At 37.5% G+C, this 22,131-nt stretch overlaps 1 protein-coding gene across 4 annotated transcripts in view; it reads right to left on the reverse strand.

Annotated features, from left to right (window-relative positions):
- LOC135085799 (fasciclin-3) overlaps positions 1–18,373 on the reverse strand; it is a 220,838-nt gene extending 202,465 nt beyond the window's left edge. For all 4 annotated transcript variants that reach the window (XM_063980606.1, XM_063980605.1, XM_063980603.1 and 1 more), the window contains exon 1: positions 18,112–18,373. The gene's annotated coding sequence lies outside the window, so the exon portion shown is untranslated. The remainder of the gene's footprint in view (positions 1–18,111) is intronic.
- Positions 18,374–22,131: the final 3,758 nt, after the last annotated feature.

Raw genomic sequence — 22,131 nt, forward strand, 5'->3', positions numbered from 1 at the left:
CATCCACCAAAGCACAACTTTTCTAAAAATAAATAAATAAATCTTTGGACAATTTCACACAGCGCCAGCTAGCCCCAAAGAAAGCAACTTATATGCTTGTGTTATGGGTGCTAGCTTAACGGATATACTTTTTAAATACAACATATTATACAAAGTAACACCCAGACCCGTCACAGAAATTAAAATTCATCATTTTAATTTCTGGGCCGCCGGGAATCGAACCCGGAACCTCTCGGGATAGTAGTCCGTCCTGAACCACTACACCAAGCGGCCGATAAAAAGAACATGGACACTTCAATCTGGTCTTAAAATTTTAATGGTTTTGATTTTTAATTTGATATTAGCTAATTGAGTAGGCAAAATAGTGTCGTCATCGCTTTACATCCCTAAAAAGTACTTCTTCCAACACTTGGTGGACTTTGTCGGACCACGTGAACTTTTTTCCTGTTGGTTCGATTAAGGAGTAAGTTGAAAACAGTATAGTTCAGCACTGGCCCATTTATTGCCCCGAAGCAGTGGAAGGGTTAAAGCAATACTGCGACTTTTGCACCCGATCCCCAACCCGGGGTTGAATTATTCACTGACACGGATCGCTAATTTGCTCGTCTTCAGTGTTTGATTAGGGTTGGCCGTCTTATCTTGGAGATAAAAGGGTAGATAGTGGTGCTAAGGACTTCTTAATAATAAATTAACTGTAATTCGTTCGTTCGTTTCGGCCAAATGACGTCCACTGGACAAAGGTCTCCCCCAAGGATTTCTTTTAAGGTCCAGCGCTTAACGGAACTATTCCCACCGCTGCAACTCCTGTGTAGCCAGGATCTACAGCTTGACCGCCATAACCCAACCAGTGAAGGCCAAGTTTGTCCCGGGGGAAAGTTAATCTGTCATTGGACCCGCAACGAAATTAATCAGAAGAACATAGGAGTTCGAAATCAAGGTCCTGCGCTTCCCGCATCCAGGTTCTTCCCGTTACTATTAGTATTTTAGTATGGCACCAACATCTTAAACTTTTTTATCCACTACGAGGAAGCTCTTGCCCTGCATTTCAACTGATAGAAAGTGACGATCAGGCTGAAGGTGGAAGCGAGCTTCAACTGGAATCCTCAACCACAGAGGAACTGGCTATCTTACCTTCAACTACAAAAGAACCGTTGTTTAGTACCCATAGACCATAGTACAAGCTTTGCTCAGTTTGGAGCTAGCGCAATGTAAAATGTCCAAGGATATTTATTATTTACCGTGGAATTTTGTCTGTCACAGAAAAACAATATCGCGCGCGTATTTGCTCACCGTTTAGTTAGACCTACCCTGGACTACGACAAACATTTTAAAACCAAAATCGCTCAATCGGCCCAGCCGTTCTCGAGTTTTAATCAGACTAACGAATATCAATTCATTTTTATTTATACACATATTGACTGTAGGAACATAGGACGACAGACTTAGGTAAGATGGCGGTAGCTAGCCAGACGGACATCTATGGTATTATAAATGCATCAGTACTGCTGTTGGTTATTTTGTAAGCTTTACACGTCTAAATAGTTGAACCAATTTTAATATTTTTTTAAAACAGATTGGAGATGAACATAAGTGATTATTGTCGCCGAAATAAAATTTAAAAATATAGGATGAGTTTAAAAGGGAAATCAAATGAAATAAAATGTTTGGAATGTTTAACTGCCTAGCTCGCATCAATGCTTAAACTGTAAACCCTTGAAAAGGAGGCTGACAATAGTGACCGAGTTTCTTGCGCTGCTTCTTCTCAGCACTGGCCCATTTATTGTCCCGAAGCAGTGGTAGGGTTAATACTGGGACGTGTAAAAGTGCTTTTTAAAAGCCTATTTGCAAAAATGAGTTTTATAAGTTTTGAGTTTTAATGATCTAAACATGTTACATTTCACAGTATTTACGTCAATCCTACATCAATCGTAAAGTTACAAAAAAGAAAATGCTCAACAACAAAACAATTTAACCTTAAATTTTGAACTGGCAGCACCGAACCTTGTTTTAATTAACGCTTTAGCAAGAGACCCGATCGTCTCAGAAAACTCCCGTTTTATTTCCTCGGGCTTCCCAGCCATTTATCATAGAACGGGGTGTGTGCCAGGGCTGTGCAAGGTTGCTCATTTAGTTAGCCAGCTGACCCGGCGAACTTCGTACCGCCTATGTTCGTCGGAGATAATTTAGGATTCAAGTGGTGAAAGAAATTTCTTAATATAAATTTTTGCGTGACAAAAATCGGGTTAGTCCCAACGGCCCCGGTGGATCTGCCCCGTCAACGGGGTGGATGGGAAAAGGTGTTTCAACGACCCCGGTAGTCATAGCTATAGAGTATAGCTAAGACTATGACTACCGGGGTCGTTGAAACACTTTTTCCCATCCACCCCGTTGACGGGGCAGATCCACCGGGGCCGTTGGGACTAACCCCAAAAATCTATCCATTCTCACAAACTTTTATGCACATTATGAAAGTTTGTGATAATGGATGGATTTTTGTCATTATGATTCTCACATAATGTCGCTTACTTTGGTTCTTCTACTCTTCCACGTATGAGCATAGCAAGCCCTCATGTCACTGTCGTTTAATTTTTTTTATGCATAAAAGGCAGGTATTTGCCTATTCTGGCTATGTCGTCTTTGGATTTTCTATCCCAGTTTTAGACAAAACATTGTTTTGTCACCTGTCATCTGCTTTGCACTGGAGGGAAGTCGAACCTTAACTTCGAACTCATATTATTCTTCTGATTAATTTCGCTGCGGGTTGACAGTTTAACTTTCCCCCGAAACAAATTGACCTTCACATTCACTGGTTGGGTTATTGGCGGTCAAGCTGTAGATCCTGGCTACACAGGAGTTGCAGCGGTGGGAATAGTCTCGTAGTTTTAGGCAAGTAATTCATCACGATAGCCTAACAAGCAATTAATTAATTATAACTAAGCCGCGGCAGCCCTGGCGCGGATGGATGGCAGGGCTGTCACTAATTACTGCAGCTCCCTCATCAGTCTTCCGCAGGGCTGTCGACGATCCATTTGTTTGGTTCTTTAGCTTTGGCAGTTGGTATTTGAAACGCCGACTTTCTTAAAAGCGCTTTAGCAGTTGGTATTTGAAAACTGCCCGTTTTTTAGAGATGAGACTGGAGATTTGAAGCATTTTTCTGAAGCTTTAAAATTTGCTTTAAAAACTGGCTCATTGTAATAGATACGAGATTGGGTCACGTTATGCTCAAGGAAGTTTATTTAGGTACTTTTCTTTATTTTACTTATCAAATTAATAAGCTTCAGGAGAGACGACAAGTCTTTGACCAGTGTGTGTTTCCACTGTTGCCAGAGATGGTATATGGATCTGAAACGTGGTCGCTTACTATGAGCCTCATATGAAGGCTTAAGGTCACCTAGAGGGCGATGGAGCGGGCTATGCTCGTGCGTGATCGATTCAGAAATGAAGAGATCCGCAGGAGAACCAAAGTGACCGTCATAGCTCGCAGAATTGCTAGTTTTGTTGGACCATACATTAGTGGATCCTGCAAAACTGAGTGTGACTGAGTTTGTTGCGGCGCTTCTTCTCAGCACTTGCCAAATATTGGTCTCGAAGCGCTGGTAGGGTAAAAAGTTTATGAGACATGTAGAGGCTCCTTAAGAGCAAAATATTTGACTATTTGTAAGCACTATATAATAGTCTATGCAAATAAAGAAATTATGACTTTGACTTTGAACTAGATTGTAGTGGAAAGTCTTTTTAATTTTCTATAGAAGGCAGCCCTGGTCTAAATGAGTGCTTGTTTCGCCCTTCCGTGGGGAATTGTATTAAAATGCTATTCGATTGAGCGATCCGTAATTGATACGCCGAAAGCGTTATTTATAACGTTATTTTCAACGAAACGATGTTTTTGGTTAGGAATTTGGACGTGTGGAATTTTTACAAAAAAGCTTTGCAGCGTACTGTACGTACAATAAAACTTTTTTTTTATTTGCATACGTTGGTGCAGCAAGGTTCGAGAGAGAAGGCCATGTAGCGGAAAGCGCAGCGTGGGAGGTCTACAAGGTGGACCGATGACCTCATAAAGGTAGCAGGAAGGCGCTGAATGCAGGCCGCTAGCAACCGGGCAATGTGGAAATCATTGGGGGAGGCCTATGTCCAGCAGTGGACGTACTGTGGCTGAAATGATGATGATGACAAGTAATATGCAATGTTCTTCTGATTAATTTCGTTGCTGGTCCAATGACTTTCTTATGACAAACTTGACCTTCACTGGTTGGGTTATTGGCGGTCATGCTGTAGATCCTGGCTACACAGGAGTTGCAGCGGTAGGAACGAGAGGTGGGAATAGTCACGAAGTCTCGGAAACTACAAGTGCTAGGAGTCTCAAATGGCAATGCCAGATTTTGTATGGAAAGTGGCGTCTTTTTTTTTTCGCGCGGCCATCGATCAAACTTTGTTTTTTGATTACAAAATAGTGTAATAAACCAAACTTACTATGACATGTATACCTCTAAACTCAGTCTGAACTGAGTTACGAGCATTAGAAGTTAGATGATTTTCATACTAGATTTGCTTTTTGTGCGCAAAGTTTTGTAAGAAATTGCAACAAAATATTGCGCTATTTTTTTATTGCGCTGATTCTGCTCCATACTGATGTCTGGAGCCTTTAATGGATGGTATTGTTTGTTTACACATACAATATCACTATTTTGTTGCAATTTCTTACAAAACTTTGCGCGCAAAAAGCAAATCTAGTATGAAAATCATCAAACTTCTAATGCTCGTAACTCAGTTCAGACTGAGTTTAGAGGTATACATGTCATAGTAAGTTTGGTTTATTACACTATTTTGTAATCAAAAAACAAAGTTTGGTCGATGGCCGCGCGAAAAAAAAAAGACGCCAATTTCCGGCATTGTCTTTTTGCATGGGGTCCTTTTAGACCGTAGGTGCCCACACTGCTCACTAAGACGGGATTTTACAAAACTCAAATTCAAATTGTTTATTTGCATACTAAGTGTACGTACATATAGGTCTTATCACTCCACTGTTAAGAGGGTAAAACGCGATCCACGCGTACGAAGTCGCGGGCGGCCGCTAGTTTACTATACATGTCTAATCAATGATACCCAATAACCAAACATTACCTACCTAGGCACAGCTTCATTGTCTATCCATGCATTATACGCGACCCCAATATACAGGGTGTCCCGTAAAGAACGTGTCAAACTTAAGGAGATGATAGACCAGTGGTTCTTAACCGGTGGTCCGCGGACCACTGGTTGTCCCTGGAGGCATTCCAAGTGGTCCACGATGTGCACTTGCACACCTTGGTCAAAACCACTTTTAACAGATTTTTGCATTCAAACTGGTTTTGACCGATTATGAGGTGGTCCCTGACAAAACAGAAATTTGGTAAAATGGTCCCTTATGACTTAAAGGTTAAGAACCACTGTGATAGCCTAATAGATGAGCTAAAAAATATTTTTTGGAAAAGTTTGGAAAAATCTTTTTCATGTTTTTTTAATCCTCAATTTTGAGCCTTTCTCTTGATGCTGTGTGTACAAATAAGGAGATATTTCTCTTATTCTTCTTCTTATTTATCTTGAAAATTATTTCCCCATTTATACACAAAGCAACAAGAGATAAGCTCAAAATTGGGATTTTAAAAAGGCATGTATTTAAATGATCTTTTTAAATTAGCAATGATTGATCCTCTTTCTTTGAGACATAAAATAAATGAAATCGATCGATATTTTAACCTCTTTTGAACTACGCAAAAAAAAATTGAGATGTAAAAATTATATCTGATCGTTACTTGTTGGTCCTCAAAAATAAAAGAAATGAGCACCAAATATTCAATATTGTGATACTTTTTTAAATAATTCGATTTCTATAAATTATTTTTTGTCTATATCAAATAATCTTCAAAATAATTATGTTATGGTACTTATTTTTATTAAGTTGTAGTCAAAGGATGGAAACTATTTAAAGGCACTTGATGTTTAAAGATTTTTTTATTATTAAAAAAGCATACTTAACTAGTATACTAAGAGAAAATCAACCTTGCGATTTGAAAAACATAAAGAGGTAAAAATTATGATGTCGGGTTCAGGGATGTCAGAAGTAAGAAATTATTTTACATAGCGCCTCTAGTCCCAAACTAAGCAAAGCTTGTAATTTAAACAAACATGGCAATGTACCATTCTGCTTGCTTATTGGCCGCTAAGCCCTTGGCCAACTCAGTAACCAATGACGGACGATTGTCACTCAACCACAAAGTACCGCGTAAATTAAAAGATATTTTTTAATTAAAAATATTAACCAATAATATTTTTTGTTAGATCAAATATATTTTAAAGTTAAGTTATACATAGATCGAAATGTATTTATTAGGTGATCAATATTAAAAGGCAAACTTGATATAAAAATCATCAAATTAACAAAATTAAAGATCAATAACTAAAAAAGAGGATCAAATATTATTTTTGTTTACCAAATATTAAAAGAGTATATTAAACATGAATATTATGTTACCTTAAATGAAGATCATTCATAATTTATCCGTAGATCAACTAATATAGACCCAATAATTAATATAAAGATAAAATATAATAAAAAACATCATTTATTTTTAAAAGTGCACATACAAAAAAGATCAATTAGTTTTTAGAGGATCAAATAATATTGTCCCTTTTAAAAACATGAAAAAAATCTTATCTCTGAAATGGTGACACTTACTAAAGCATTTTATTTGTCATCCATTAGTCTGTCATCTCCTTAAGTTTGGTACGCTCTTTACGGGACACCCTGTATGTATACCTCCTAGGGCATTAACACACCGCTTCCCACAGCGAAGCCTGTGTTAAGCAGTTATTTAATGAAGAGCACAATCGACAATATGCAGACAAAACAATGCGTTCCCACTACTGTGGGATGGAGCGAGTGGGTTATTTGTAGATGGTTCTGTATATTTTAACCACAAACTGTCAAACTCACAGTAAGACTCTCGTAAAATTTTGGAAGAGACTCGGGACTATTCCCACCTCTCGTCCCCACCGCTGCAACTCTTGTGTAGCCAAGATCTACAGCTTGACCGCCAATAACCCAACCAGTGAAAGCCAAGTTTGTCCCGGGGGAAAGTTAAACTGTCATTGGATCCGCAACGAAAAAAATCAGAAAAACATAGGAGGAGTTCAAAGTTAAGGTTCGACATCCCTCCAGTGCAAAGGAGACAAACAAAGGTTGAAGTAACCTAATTATTACTAATTTATGTTTGTAAATACGTTACATTCGTGTCAGATTGGTAGAAAGCGTTACCTGTAACAAAAATAAAATACTATTAATAAAATAAAACTTTAATTAGGAGTCTACTGCCCGTTTTCACCATCAATTGAAGCATTGGGTGCAACAAGGGCGTATCTCGTAAAATTGAGTTTCGAGAAAATTGACAATGAAAGTTTTAATGTCTTATATTTTTTTAATGTTTATAATTTGACTTACACTTACTTTATTATTTGATAGTCCCATGATTTAGCAATAAGATTAAGGTATTATAACTATCTTAAAGCAATCGGAATCATCTTAAAATGCGATTTTTTTTACTTGTGTTATCCGCCCTTGTTGCACCAAACTGGTAAACAGATAGGACGTTAATTTAATTGTTATTTTTTATGGAAAATAAATAACAATTTGAATACTTATTTTATTATTTTTAATTCAAATGTAAGTTAAACATGTGTATTTATTACAATCACCGTTAAAATATTCAACTTTCTTAATATTTTTCCGAAATTTCCTGTTTTAATCAGATTTATCAAAATATTCACTAGACTGAAGGGAATCTTCTGAATCAGCTGCAACTGGCCTGGAAGATCCAGCCTGATCCTCCAGGCCTGCCTGCAAGGTCAGGACCAGTTTCAACCGCTCATTTGGCTCACTTTTAGCTAGGTCTACGGACCAAGTCACCGGATTTAATTTTTAAATATTTTTTTCTATTTTTAACTGGTTGCCGCAATTTCCGGAGCTAAAAAGGTGAAGCTTCAATGTTTTTGTTAATAAATTAAACACCAAATTAACACAAATCTACTCTAGAATCTTAGAGTGAGTCCATTTGCCGGAGGAATAAATATTTGAAAATTCAGTCTGGCGACTTGGTCCGTGTACCAATATTAAAGGGGACCAAGTCACTGGAAGACTCAAAATTAGTCTTCAGTAATTTTTTACACTAATAAGTTTTTAAAAACTGCGTACAGGTCGAATTTAAACGCACTTTTGTTACTGTGTGCAACAAGGGCGTAGCGCCACTTGTGACATAAATTATTCTCACGCCATCAGGGAGCGGCTGATCGAAACGAGTTTTTGGGATGTTAAACTAGATGGTACAGTGCATGTTTTGATGTAATAACATCAAAACGGTCTTTCGGTGCCGAACGCCCTTGTTGCTCCCAATGCTTCAATTCCTAATTTTGAAGTGATCCCTTTGAGAACAAAATTCCTGTTATGCGTAATAGTATAGTAGGGGACTAGGGGTCACTTAAAAATTAGGGATTGATGGTTAAAACGGACATGTCCTCTTCTCCCAAGGCATAGTGGAGTATTTGGGTGTACCTGGGAATTGGGCACGGCACCAGCCCATATGTTGCCCAGAATGGTTGTAGGGCATTGGGCAAGCTATATTTGGGACGTGTATAAGTGCCTTTTAAACGGCCTGTGTACTGAATAAACATTTTTTTAAAATTTTATTTATTTATTTTACAGAACCTTCAGCCTACGGAACCCTAAAAACCAACGAAAGTGAGCACTCAGCCGCTATTGTACAGTTTACGTAACCTTTTCGCAACCGATGGCGTATCTTTATGCCTTTATGCTTTTTGGAGCGATGCTTCACTCTTCAATGTTATGTTACTTGGTTAAATGAAATACCAGTTTAACCGACTTCAAAAAGGAGGAGGTTTTTAACCGACTTCAAAAAGGAGGTTCTCAATTCGACTGTATTTACTCCTTTTCGATTAAGCCTAGGCGCAGACCATCAACTTTTAGTCGGCCGATAGTCGGTCCCTAATTTGTATGAAGAATCGGTCGAGGTGTATTGTGCGCACTTTCATACATGTCCATCATACTGATTAATTGACTGACAAAACTATCGGCCGACAAAAAAGTCGGTGGTCTGCGCCTAGTCTTAGGCATATTCCTCTAATGTAATGAGGAATCGGCCGATTTCAAATTCAAATAGTTTATTCAGTACATAGGCCCTTTGTAGGGCACTTATACACGTCCCAAATATAGCTTGCCCTACCACCACTTCGGGACAACATATGGGCTGGTGCTGAGAAGAAGTGGCGGAAGAAACTCACGCCCGTATTCACAAACGATGCTTGCTTAAGTGAAGCAGCAAATCGAGCACACAGCGTTGAATAGAGTTCTGATTGGTTCGTGTGTCACCCTGTGCGTCCACGCGCACTGTGAGATCTCATAGTAATGTTTGTGAATACGGGCGTGTATCTATAGGATTCTCTATGAATCAGGAATTTAAAGAGAGATTTGTTGCCACAGAGCACGGATGTAACTTTTTGTCTGTTGTATGTCACGCAACAGGTTACATTGTTAAACGGTAGGGATGTGCACGTATGTCGATGGATTTATCTAACTAAACTTATTCTTATCGTTAATCCTTATTTATCGTAGCATATAGGTACAAAACGTGTGTAAAAATAAAATTAATACCTTACATAACATTAAGTTACATTTTTGTGTGGAGTGTTTTTTGTATAGTTTGAAACTTTTTTTTTTTTTTATAAAAGATTATTAGTACTTAGTAATAACAAATTACTAATAATCTTTAAAAAAAAAAAGTTTCACAGACTTTTGACGTTTATAAAAGTAAGATGGTGCAAGTGTGCAACCCAGCTTAAGTATGCTAAACGGTCGACTCAAAATCTTATCATCATCATCATCATCATTTCAGCCATAGGACGTCCACTGCTGAACATAGGCCTCCCCCAATGACTTCCACACTTCAAAATCTTATTGTTGTCTTAATTGCGGGTTTGAGTCCCGAAAGGGACAAAATGTAGAGCTCACTCGTGTTTCATTTCACGGTCTACATATTATTTGGCCTACAAAATTGGTGATGTTTAAAGATATTTTTTTACAGACTGGCACTCACGATAATAACGTAATAGGTAACCGTGTGAATTATACTTTACTCCTCTAAGATGTCATAAAGCCGAATAAAGGACACAAATGTGAACATCACAGTGCTTAGTTCCAGTTTGCACCAAACGTCATCGCTAGCGACTGCATGATATGACAGATTGGTAGGTACAGCGTCCCTAGCGTATACTTTCAAGAACTAAGCTTCATAGATATAATAGATAGAGAAAAAAACAATAAACAAAAAGTCGAAATATCTTCAAATAATGAAACAGTCATACAAAAATTCACACGCGAGTATGATGTCAGTAGAACATGTAGATAAGATTAAATTATCTTTCTTTAGTATCTTTTGGACTGTTGATAAAAATGTAAACAGTTATTGAGTTGATTTGAAAAACGGACTGCTATAAATAAAACGTTTCAAATTGTTAACATAAAGAAATAAAAATCAAACAGTCGAATTAAGGACTCTTCCAGTGACTTGGCCCACGGGTCAAGAAGTCGTTGGATTGCATTTTTAAATATATTTTTTTCCAGCAACTGGGCCCACTCTCAGATTCTAGAGTAGATTTTTGTTGATTTGGAGTTTAATTTATAATAAAAACGTGGGTCCAGACTCCAGTTACTGGAAGAAAAAAATATTTAAAAAATTAATCCATTGACTTGGCCCGTGGGCCAAGCTAAAGTGAGCCAAGTCACTGGAAGACTCGCATTAAGAGCCTCCACTTTTTTTAAAGTCAGGTAATTAAAAAAAACTGTTTTAAACAGCTTTCGCGCCAAAATCAAGAAGTTTTCACCAATATTATTCCTCTCATTTGCGACGCCATCTTCCATCCGTGCAAGAATGTTTGTATTCAATTTAAGCTAGAATCTGCATAGTAACGAAGTCGAAGCTAAATATATGTTATCTTTTCTAAAATTGTTTTAAATAAAAGCGACATTTGTGTAAATCTGTTAAATAGAATTTAACTGTAAAAAACTTATTAAATAAAAATATTTATATGTCCATTCTTTGGTACCAATAGACAAGGTTATTTTTGTCCCGAGAGAAAGTTAAACTATAATTTTGAACGCAACGAAATTCGGTAAGTATTTAGAAGAAATTATAAAATTTATTAAATTAAGAATCGACCATTGCTCTCTTTAGAAACCTAATTCAGGCACCAGTCCCTCATACTTTGGGTTACAAATTCTGCTAGTTTATTTTACTTTTAAAGACCTAAATTGTGAAGTTTAATAAATATTATTAATCAAATTGGACAATTAATAACAAAGATATTATAAAATCTTCAGCGAAAAAACTTATTTTTTAAACTTTTTATAATTAAACCGATGTTCCTAATTGACAGAACAAAAATTCCAAAACTCTAGTTGATTCACTTTTAATCCACGAATCCTAGTTCCTTGCTTCAAAACGAGAAAAAAACTTAAGCGGTTAGACAAGGATAGATGTACACGTAAGAGCGAGAGCACAGGATGCTCTAGGACCGAATAAGAACAAAATTTAAACCGGTCTGAGCGACTTTCGTTCGGCTTCGAACGGGTTGGTACTTGGTAGGGATGGGAAAACTTAATGTTTTGTCGATAGAATTAAATTTAACAATTTTATTTCTTTTAGGAACGCAACTGACTGTCATAATTATGTACCTATAAATAGTGTGATTTCCTGCAATAAAATAGTAGCTAGTAATATTATGTGTACTACTGTGTAGGTACATTGCATGCTTAGTCATCAGTTATTTATTAGTACAATTTAAGTAAATAAATAATTAATTTGTCAGAAGTTTCTACCTTAGTGACATAGGTTCACATCCTACGTTTATTATTATAATTATCATTACGTACTATTTCTTCAAAAACAAAATCGGTTAAAATTTTCCCGCCAAAACAACTTCATTGTGGCAACCCTAACACACCACTAGACGTATAATTTCCTCCCATTATACCATGGACGCCTCAAAAAGTAATAGATTACAAGTAAACTGATATTAAAATAGCATATTTTACCATCTGTAAAATTAGATATTACTATTACAAGCCAGACAGGTTTTTGACCTAATCAAATGATATAATTTTGGATATTTTAGTGCTTTGATTCAAGTTGTTACAAAAAAGATGCATATTTAAGACGGATATAATAAGTTAGAAACAAAATTGTACCCAAAATAGATTTGACATTGCATAGCTCAAACCAGTTTAACCATATCGGACTACTAATATTATAAATGCGAAAGTAACTCTGTCTGTCTTGCTTTCACGCCTAAACCACTGAACCGATTTTGATGAAATTTGGCATAGAGATAGTTTAAGTCCCAGGAAAGGTCATAGGATAGTTTATATCCCGGTTTTTGGAACAGGGATGCCGGCGATAAAGTTTTTCTGTGACAGACCAAATTTCACGCGGGTGAAGCCGCTGGCAAAAGCTAGTTAATAATATTTTGCTTGAACGCGCTAATTTCAGGAACTACTGGTCCGATTTGAAAAAATATTTTTGTGTTGGATAGCCCATTTATCAAGGAAGATATAACATCACCCTACAGCAGGGGTGGCCAACCGATCCATCCATTCATCCGAGTCGATCGCGACTATTAGTCCAGTCGTGGGAAGGCAAAAAATACGACATGATTGTGTACCAAACTATGCTGTTTCATTTAAGATTTCAAGAAGTATGTAAGTGGTAGATCGCCCAGGGTTTCGTTATAAACAATAGATCTTATGTCTGATCAAGTTGGCCACCCCTGCCCTACAGCAAATAGGGAAATAACATTCAAACTACATACACGCGTACGAAGTCGCGGGCGTCTTGTAAAATTGAAAGAGGTGCTGACAATACTGATTGAGTTTCTTGCGCTGCTTCTTCTCAGTATTGGATCACATTATTGTCCCAAAATAAGCAGTTGTAGGAAAAAGGTTTATTTCAAAATTATGTTTATAATTGGGATGTGTTCATGTACTTCATATTTATGACTAGCGGCCGCCCGCGACTTCGTACACGTGGATCCCGTTTTACCCCCTTAGGGGTGGTTTCGTAAAATCCTTTCTTAGCGGATGCCTACGTCATAACATCTACCTGCATGCCAAATTTCAGCCCGATCCGTCCAGCGGTTTGGGCTGTGCGTTGATAGATCACTATGTCAGTCAGTCAGTCACCTTTGAGTTTCTACCGCGTACGTTCATCATAAATAATGTAGAATTCTAATGGTGAAAGATTTTTTCAAATATGTCCAGTAATTTCGGAGCCTATTCAATAAAAACAAACAATCAAATCTTTCCTCTTTATAATATTACTGTAGAATCTACACTGTATTCCCACCTCTCGTTCCCACCGCTGCAACTCCTGTGTAGCCAGGAGCTACAGCTTGACTGCCAATAGCCCAACCAGTGAAGGTCAAGTTTGTCGTAGGAAAGTTGAACTGTCATTGGACCCGCAACGAAATTAATCAGAAGAACATGAGGAGTTCGAAGTTAAGGTTCGACTTCCCTCCATTACAAAGCGGATGATAATGATAGTTAATAGAATTCGACCTACAGTGACAGTCCCCACGCTGGCTTGAGACCTGTGGGTCTAGACAAAGTGCAAATTATAATCGCAAACCAGTCGAAAAGTGGTCGAAAAGCCCCTTTTCTGTATGGAGTTTTGACGGATTCGATTTTCGATTCGATCAAAAAGTGCGTTTTGTTTTGTCTAGGGGGGCTGATGTTCGCATATTTGTCTTATGCCCGTTTTCACCATCAATCCCTGATTTTTAAGTGACTCCTATGAAAACAAAATTCCTGTAATGTGTTACCATAGGGGTCACTTAAAAATTAGGGATTGATGGTGAAAACGGGCATTAATCGCTTACGACATCCACGGAAAGAGAAGTTTAGTCATTTTCTACTTTACTGGAACCACATAATCATCAAATAAAATCAAAGTACAGTCAACCGAGTAACAGTTAAAAGTAACCACATAAAATAACTGTAGTTTGCGCCACATCAAAAGTTCAACTACAGCGCAATAAAAATTCGTGAAGTGTTTTCAGCCAGTTTATTGGCATTAAAGATTGGAATGATTTACGTTTTTATGTGTTAACAGCCTGTTAAACTATTATTGCATTTTTCTGGAACGTTATAGCAATACTATAGCAACTATAGTGACTACCTACCATAGAGATATAGAGAGATGCTACTAATACGCAGAGTTCGAAACTCAGTGTAATCAAAATATGTGCTCATTATCCACTGCGGTATCAGTAATCAATGTTCGAATAATCTTTAGTACTACGCAAGCAATGTAAACTGTTTACATTATGACGTCTGCAGCAATGTGTTCCGTTTTTGGGCATATTGCTGCGACACAGGCCACGCCCGCCCCTTGTCACATCTCCCTTTAATTTCTGTGATCTATGCTACCTACCTACTCAATGATCATTAAAAGACATGTGACTATTCAGAGGAGGTGTGATTTGTTTTAGGGGATCAAAGAACACTAAATTGTCTTGATCGTCTGGCTGATGAAAGCCAGGTGATCAAAGTGGAATAGACCAGCAAATCAAGCTAAATTTTGCGGCATCTTATGTTATCGTTTCAGCCAAATGACGTCCACTGCTGGACAAAGGCCTCCCCCAAGGTTTTCCATAGTGAACGGTCCTGCGCTGCCCGCATCCAGGCTCTTCCCGCGACCTTTACCAGATCATCGGTCCACCTAGTAGGAGGCCTGCCCACGCTACGTCTTCCAGCCCGTGGTCGCCACTCGAGAACTTTCCTGCCTCAACGGCCATCGTCTCTACGAGCTATGTGCCCCGCCCACTGCCACTTGATTTTAGCAATTCTGCGAGCTATGTCGGTTACTTTGGTTCTCCTGCGGGTCTCCTCATTTCTGATTCGATCTTATGTTATAATTGTAACTATTTTGCACTGCAAAATTTGCAGCAATAGTCTGTGCATTTCAATAATTTTAATTTCCTCTTTTCAATAAATTTAACTTTGAAGGATTTTTACAGAATTTTACACGTGTCAAAGCTGCGAGCGCTTTTCCAAGCAAATCCAAATTTAATTGTTATCCTTTATCATGTTTGTTTGTCTCTAATTATTAAACAACGGGATCCTAACGCCTACATACCAACGCAATTAGAAGTCAAAACAAAAGTATACCAAGAATTAAAACTCACTTCCGCCTACGCTTCGCGCGAATGGAATTCGTACGTTAGGTGTCATATTCGTTCTTCGGGTCTTGTTTCTTAACTAATTGTGGTCTAGTGGTAAGGGGGCGTCCATTAATTACGTGAGACGTTTAGGGGGGGGGAGGGGGTCAAGAAAAACCTCACTAAATCTCACGTAGGGGAGAGGGGGGGGTCTCGACAAATATCACGTATTTTTTTTCAGCAAGAAAAAGGGTCAAATTGCTCAATTTTTTATTCTAATCCGTCTAAACAATAAATTAATCAGGAGAAACATTTTTTTTTATATTTAATTCTAAACGAATTACCTATTTACATTGCAAATATGTATTTTAAGAAATCTCACGTGAGATTGTGGGGAGGGGGAGGGGGTCTAGAAAAATCTCATCAAAATCTCACCAAGGGGGGCGAGGGGGTTGAAAAATTGCCAAAATTGTCTCACGTTATTTATGGACGCCCCCTAAGACCACCTGCTTCAGTCCTATGTTCGATTCCCAGTGTGGGCAGTTTTCTGTTCGGTTTGGTTGGGGGCATGTTCGAAGTCCGCCTGGCTAGCTGCTTATCTAACGCTCGTATTCACAAACATTGCTATGAGGTCTCACAGTGCGCAGAATTTTATTCCTATAGCTCATATTAACACAGTATATTATACCTAACAGGAAATAATAAACTCTAGGCAAGTTTAAGTGAGTAGCAAGCCACAACTGAGTCACTAATAAATGTTTAAATTACCACATTTATTTGCTAACTGTTGTTAAAACAGCTTGACGCTCTATAAATTCTTAATTAGTGTTCTTAATTAATTGAAACTTATCTATTTGTCGTTTCGTTGAATTGCGTTAGTTGATAAAGAAGTAGGTTGTTAAGCGAAAAAAATACTTTAAAATTAAAGGTGCTTTGTTAATACCTGTAAGTAGGTAGAGAGATACATAATATTATTATTTGCATTCTAATTCAAATGGATTCAAATGTCTATTAAAACAATTTGTATTCAAGTAGGTAGGTGTGACAATCTATACTGTTTTAGTATTTTTTAGAAATAAAATTAAGCAGTTTTATTTATTTTTTTACTTAGGTAGGATGAGGTAACTTAGTGTAAATAACATCGTTCCAGTTATTTAGTAGGGAGGTACCTACGTTTATTAATCTATGGTACAGTCAGCAACGAAAGTCCATTAACACATCCTTTTCGAAACACCTGCACACAATAAAGGTTCGTATGTAACTGAACAGGCTGTTGTACATTTTGTTTGTAGCTATGTCCAGTAACTAACTATGTACCTACATTTCCTATGTTTTTTTGTTTTATGTTTTACTAGCTGACCCGGCGAACTTTGTTCCGCCTTAATGGCAATAAATAAGCAGACTTTTATTTTATTTTGAACGGGATAAAAAGTATCCTATGTCCTTCTCCTGGCTCTAAACTACCTCCCTGACAATTTTCAGCTAAATCGGTTCAGCCGTTCTTGAGTTATAAGTGGTGTAACTAACACGACTTTCTTTTATATACATATATAGATGTCCGCGCAGTGTAAAAGCGCCATAAAGTTATTTTGTTCGGCAAGTTTCGTTGCTGACTGTACCTACCTAGGAGCATTGGGATTGGGAGCGAAGCGATCGGGAAATCGAATCTTAAGTTTCGCTTGCTACTTTTTTGTAAAAAACGCGGTATTTTTTAAGTTAGCTAGCCTCTGCTTAAACCACCCACGCGTAGTAAGTCTTTTTTGTAGAACCCAGTCTAAACAAGTAGACTAGTTGTATAAAACCACGTAGGTACCTACCTACGTAACCACCCTTTTACCTTTGTAAAAATGCTTCGAATGCCCTTGACATTTAAATCACTCAATATCAAATAGGTATTGTGATATCATAACGTTAGTCACACATTTGAGATCGAATGTAAATTAACTATAAATAGTTGTTAAATATTAGCTGAGACAAACGTAAATTCCTAATAACTTGTAAAACTTGTGTTTTGTTAACTGACGCGCGAAGATCCGTAGCTATGGAATGTTAACAAAAGAAATGTTTTCAATACATTTTAAACCTGCTTACATAGGAAACTTATAAAAAAATATAGGTAAGTACCTAAGTACTAAAAAGTATAGTTAGTACCTAGCTAGGCAATTACCGTTACAAACTCAGAAAGAAAAGGTCAGATTTACAGCCGGACCTCCTCAAGTTTTCAACCAAAGGCTCATTTTGTAGGTTCGAATTAGAATCGTAACTAACGCCCGTATTCACAAACATAACTATGAGGTCTCACAGTGCGCGTGGACGCACAGGGTGACACACGAACCAATCACAGAGCTCGATTCAACGCTGTGCGTTCGATTTGCTGCTTCACATAAGCAAGCATCGTTTGTGAATACTACTTTACACGAACGAAGTCAAATTAGGTAGGTACTTCTCCGTTTTATTGTCTACAAACTTTACTTACCTACCTTTCTTTCTATCAAGAAGTGTAGGTACTGACAAGCTACGTCAACTAGATAGGTGCTTACCTGTGCTTACATTAATTCAGGAGGTAGGTAACTTGTTACTAAGTTACTTGTACGAGTAAAAAGATACAGTAAATTTAGATAACAACAAGCTTCTTCTATCCAATTAGTTATTCCTTGTTCACTACCTACGCAAAAGTAAAAACCAAAATCCGATTGTGAACAAAGCGTCCCAAGTTCCCAACCTGCGGCAACGAATTGTTTTTTCAAACTAAAAAAAAGCAGGTAAGTGTTAACGGCCAGCCACCTGCCAAAAAAAGGTTAGATTCTAAGATAAAAGAGTTTCGATACGACACGTAGGTAGGTATCATACCTCGATTCCAACTCCAAGATAGCGGGACCGCTGATCCAAGTGACTCACTCACTCACTTTACTTCCAAAGTTAAATTGTAACACCAAAAGTATATTTTGTACTGTAAAGAGACCGTTTTACGGTTGAACGCGGCACTATAATCGCCCACGCCACACCTCGGGCACTTTCCAACCGGTTTTCAAAGGATCAACGTAAAAGTAGGCTCGGAGCCGACGGGAACGCAGCGTACCCTCCCTTCGAACGATACCGGAGAACTGGCTCGCGGAAAAAAGTTAAGTACGGTGTTGCCAGAGTTGGGAGTACGAATTTGTACACTGTAACTTTGAATAAATGTACATTTGAGTCACTTTGAGTGATAATGTCAAAATAAGTGTTCAAAAAATTAAATAAATTCACAGTATGTAATGTATTAAAGTAGTGCATTGTAATAAAAAAAGAAAACATTACGGTGCACAACATAATTGTTAATAATGAGGTTATTGATGTTTACTCGGATCAATTAATGTAAATAAATAAAAAAACAATGGTGGCGTGGTGATAATAGAAGCTCTTTTGTTTTTTTTTATGTATAAAGGAATTAATAAATTTTATAATGTTGGAAATAAAATAAAAACATTTCAGATAAAAAAAAATATCAAAAGTGAACTGAAGATTTTTACTATTTTAAAGTAAAAAAAAAGAACCAGAAGAATTTATGTGGAAAAATAAAAAAAATAGCATTTTTTTAAAAGTACACATGCGGGGCATTCCCGGGAAGCGCAGTACGTACGGGTAACGCGGAAATGGGAAACGTTTACCTATACGCATCCGAGCAAAATTCAGCACTCGCTCGGTTGCCCTCTCTTTTTCAAAGTATAATTTTAACTTTGTGCATTTTTGTGATCTTATGTAAGAACTGTCGAGACTCCCTCTCCTCTCACCCTCTTGTAAGGAAAAATAAGACATGGTCGACCCCCCCCCCCCCCCCCCCCCCCCCCCTAAATTGTCTCACGTAATAAATGAATGGTCTCTATTTAACTTGATTAATATTTTTTTAAAGTTAGGTAAATTTTATTGTTAACATTTTAAAGTTATCGTTCTTTTCTTTGGTGCTATATAATCAAACCTCACTGTATTTGTATGTATCGTAATCGTTTATAGTTTAATGCCTTGTTTTAATCTCAAAAAGAAATAATGTGAACGAAAAAAACACGACGCTACCAAAAAATGTGCACAAAAAGTACATAATTTCCCACTTGGCAACACCGGAATAACAACTTTCATCGTGCGTTCGGAAACGCTCGGCCGTCGCCGGCAAGCGTCGGAGCCCGCGCTATGGTTCACAGATTCATAAAAACGGTCCGTTAAAAGAAAACAAAAGTAGCTTTTGATGCAAGCAACGCAAACCAACGTTTGTTCTTGTATTTTATATAACTATTAATTGCATTGATAGTTTAATTCACGAGTTTGCTTAACTCGGTACACAATGTGGCGCAAGCAACTGACGTCAAAGCGCCTGACTACCTTCACAAAGAAACTTTTTATTTTATTTTGCTTTAGCATGACTATTTGCGTTGCAAAAGAATAAAAGTAGTCCCAAGTTATAATAAAAAAAAAGAAATGCACACGTTCCAAAATGTTGACAAGGTTCTAAAATTTTGACAAGGTTTTTCACATCTAAGGTAGGAAAATAGGTAAGTAGGTTTTTAAATTTTTATCCAGCTATGTCCTGTTATGTCCATATTTAATAGAAGCGTAATTATTAGTGTTTTTTTATTTTTATTTGTGTGTGGAGCAAAAATTCTCACCTACAAAAGCCTCCGACAGGCTTGCACACTGAATTCTTTTATTTTGCACAACTATTGCAAGAGTTCAATGACCGTCTGAATCACGTGGACTCACTGATCATTATCATTTAGCGGATCTAGGCGTTGACGAAACTGCGAAATTATGGTCCAAAATAGGTTTTTGAGAAGGAAATTCTTAATAGCCTATCATTAAGATATTATTATAAAAATAAGTTGTTAGCAATATCATTACGCAAGATCAATAGGTTTCGAAACTATAGGTGCATAGTGAACATTCAGTGCCGATTGACTTTATAAAAAACTTGTGGCACATGTAGGGAATTTATTTAAATCTTGTTCAGTACTTATGAAATAAAAGATGTAGGTAGTACTATCCACCAAATAGGCATTAACCTATCACAGTGATAAGATTACCACGTTAAAAAAAGTTTATCAAGAACCGTCTAGTAGTTTTTGCGTAATGGAATAACGAATACCATCTATCCGTCTTTCTATCCACTTGCTTTTTAATTATTATTTAGATTAATGTAATTAATGTAGAGCTAATTGGTTGTTAAGTACCTACATCAAGTTTTTTATTTATATCAGAAAAATTGCATTATTGAGTCTTGTTGTATAAGCTTTTTACGCACATGCAACGGGAGTCTTGGCATCTTACCTGATGGAAAATAATAGTGAAATGGAACTACCTGTAATCTTCAGAGGAACTGGATGATTCTGAATTAGCCCAAAGGCCTTTTCCTACAGTAATCCAGTTCTGCATGATCCTGCAAAACTAGAATGCTGTGTGAAGTGTGCGTTTGTAATTCCAATTCCAAATTTGAATGCATCAGTTTTTTGCGGGACACTGCAAACGGGATGTGCGTGTGAATGTTAGTAATAAAACACGTCCTACTAAACGGGATCCTGCAAAAAACGGACGGATGTCTCCTTGGGAAACGGCCCTAAAGTAATACTTACCATTGATTTGCCTTCAAACAACAGCGTCCTGTTTCATTTAAAAACTAGAGTACATGTTATGATTTTCTAAAACCAATAATACGGTCAGTTCGCAGTCTGAATACCCGGTGCGTTAATATCGAAAGCGCTTTCTTGCTAATTGCAAGACAATGGGTTCGAATCCCATGCCGATCACTTTCACGAGTGACTAATTGTGTAGGTACGCACCAGTCTGGGTTATGTACCTTGAAATTTTATATCTATAAAAGCGAATGGTCAATTGGTCACTGATTGACTGACTCACTCATCACGAAATCTCATAAACTATAAGTGCTAGGAGTCTTAAATTTTGCATGGGGGTTCCTTTTAGAACGTAGCTGTTCACTAGGGTGGGATTTCAACTCCTAAAGGGGATAAAGTAGGATCCACGCGTACAAAGTTGCGGTCAGTCGCTAGTAGATCTATAAGTACCTACATGATGTAGGTACTTGGGTAGTGGTAAAAGATTCGGTGTTTCTTTACGAGATTGAATTAAAAATGAATCCTTAAACGAAGTAAAATCGCTGATAGCCCAACGGATTAGCAAGCTGAAGTGGCAACGGGCAGGGCACATAGTACGCAGAACTGACAGCCGATGGACAGTATTTGAAACAGGGACGCACGCGATAAAGTTTTTCTGTGACAGACAAAATTTCATGCGGGCGAAGCCGCGGGCCGAAAGCTAGTTTCTCATAAATCAGAAAATATGACACGCATATTCCTACTTAATTCCAACAAAATCAACACCTACGTCATCTAACTTGCCACCTTTATGTCAACAATATACTTTCACAGGCTGTGCGCAAAAGTTTTTCGATTTGAAAAGTTTGTATTGTCGAGGCGGTAGGCCGGCATACAAATGACTGTGGAGTTATGTATTGCTTACATGGAAACATGAGGTTATAAGCCTTAAAGTATATAATAAGGCCCCTTTTGATATGTGCTCATTTGTTTTTGTATTTAAGTTATGGGTTTTCCAAACACAAACAACAATAATTTGTGACAATAGACTTACCTCTTGCGTAATGAGGGTTTTCGCGATTGAAAAATCCGCCAGATGGCAATACGTAGACGCGAGGACCAAATGCTGCATGATTGGTGGATTTTGACATATCTGTCAATGTCATGTCAAAAATAACCAATTATGCAGCATTTGGACCTCGCGTCTACGTATTGCCATCTGGCGGATTTTTCAATCGCGAAAACCCTCATTGATGCTATTATGTAAAGTTATTATCTACCTGTTTTATTTACT

This window comes from Ostrinia nubilalis, chromosome 29, assembly GCF_963855985.1.
Source record: "Ostrinia nubilalis chromosome 29, ilOstNubi1.1, whole genome shotgun sequence".
NCBI classification, from domain to species: Eukaryota; Metazoa; Arthropoda; class Insecta; order Lepidoptera; family Crambidae; genus Ostrinia; species Ostrinia nubilalis.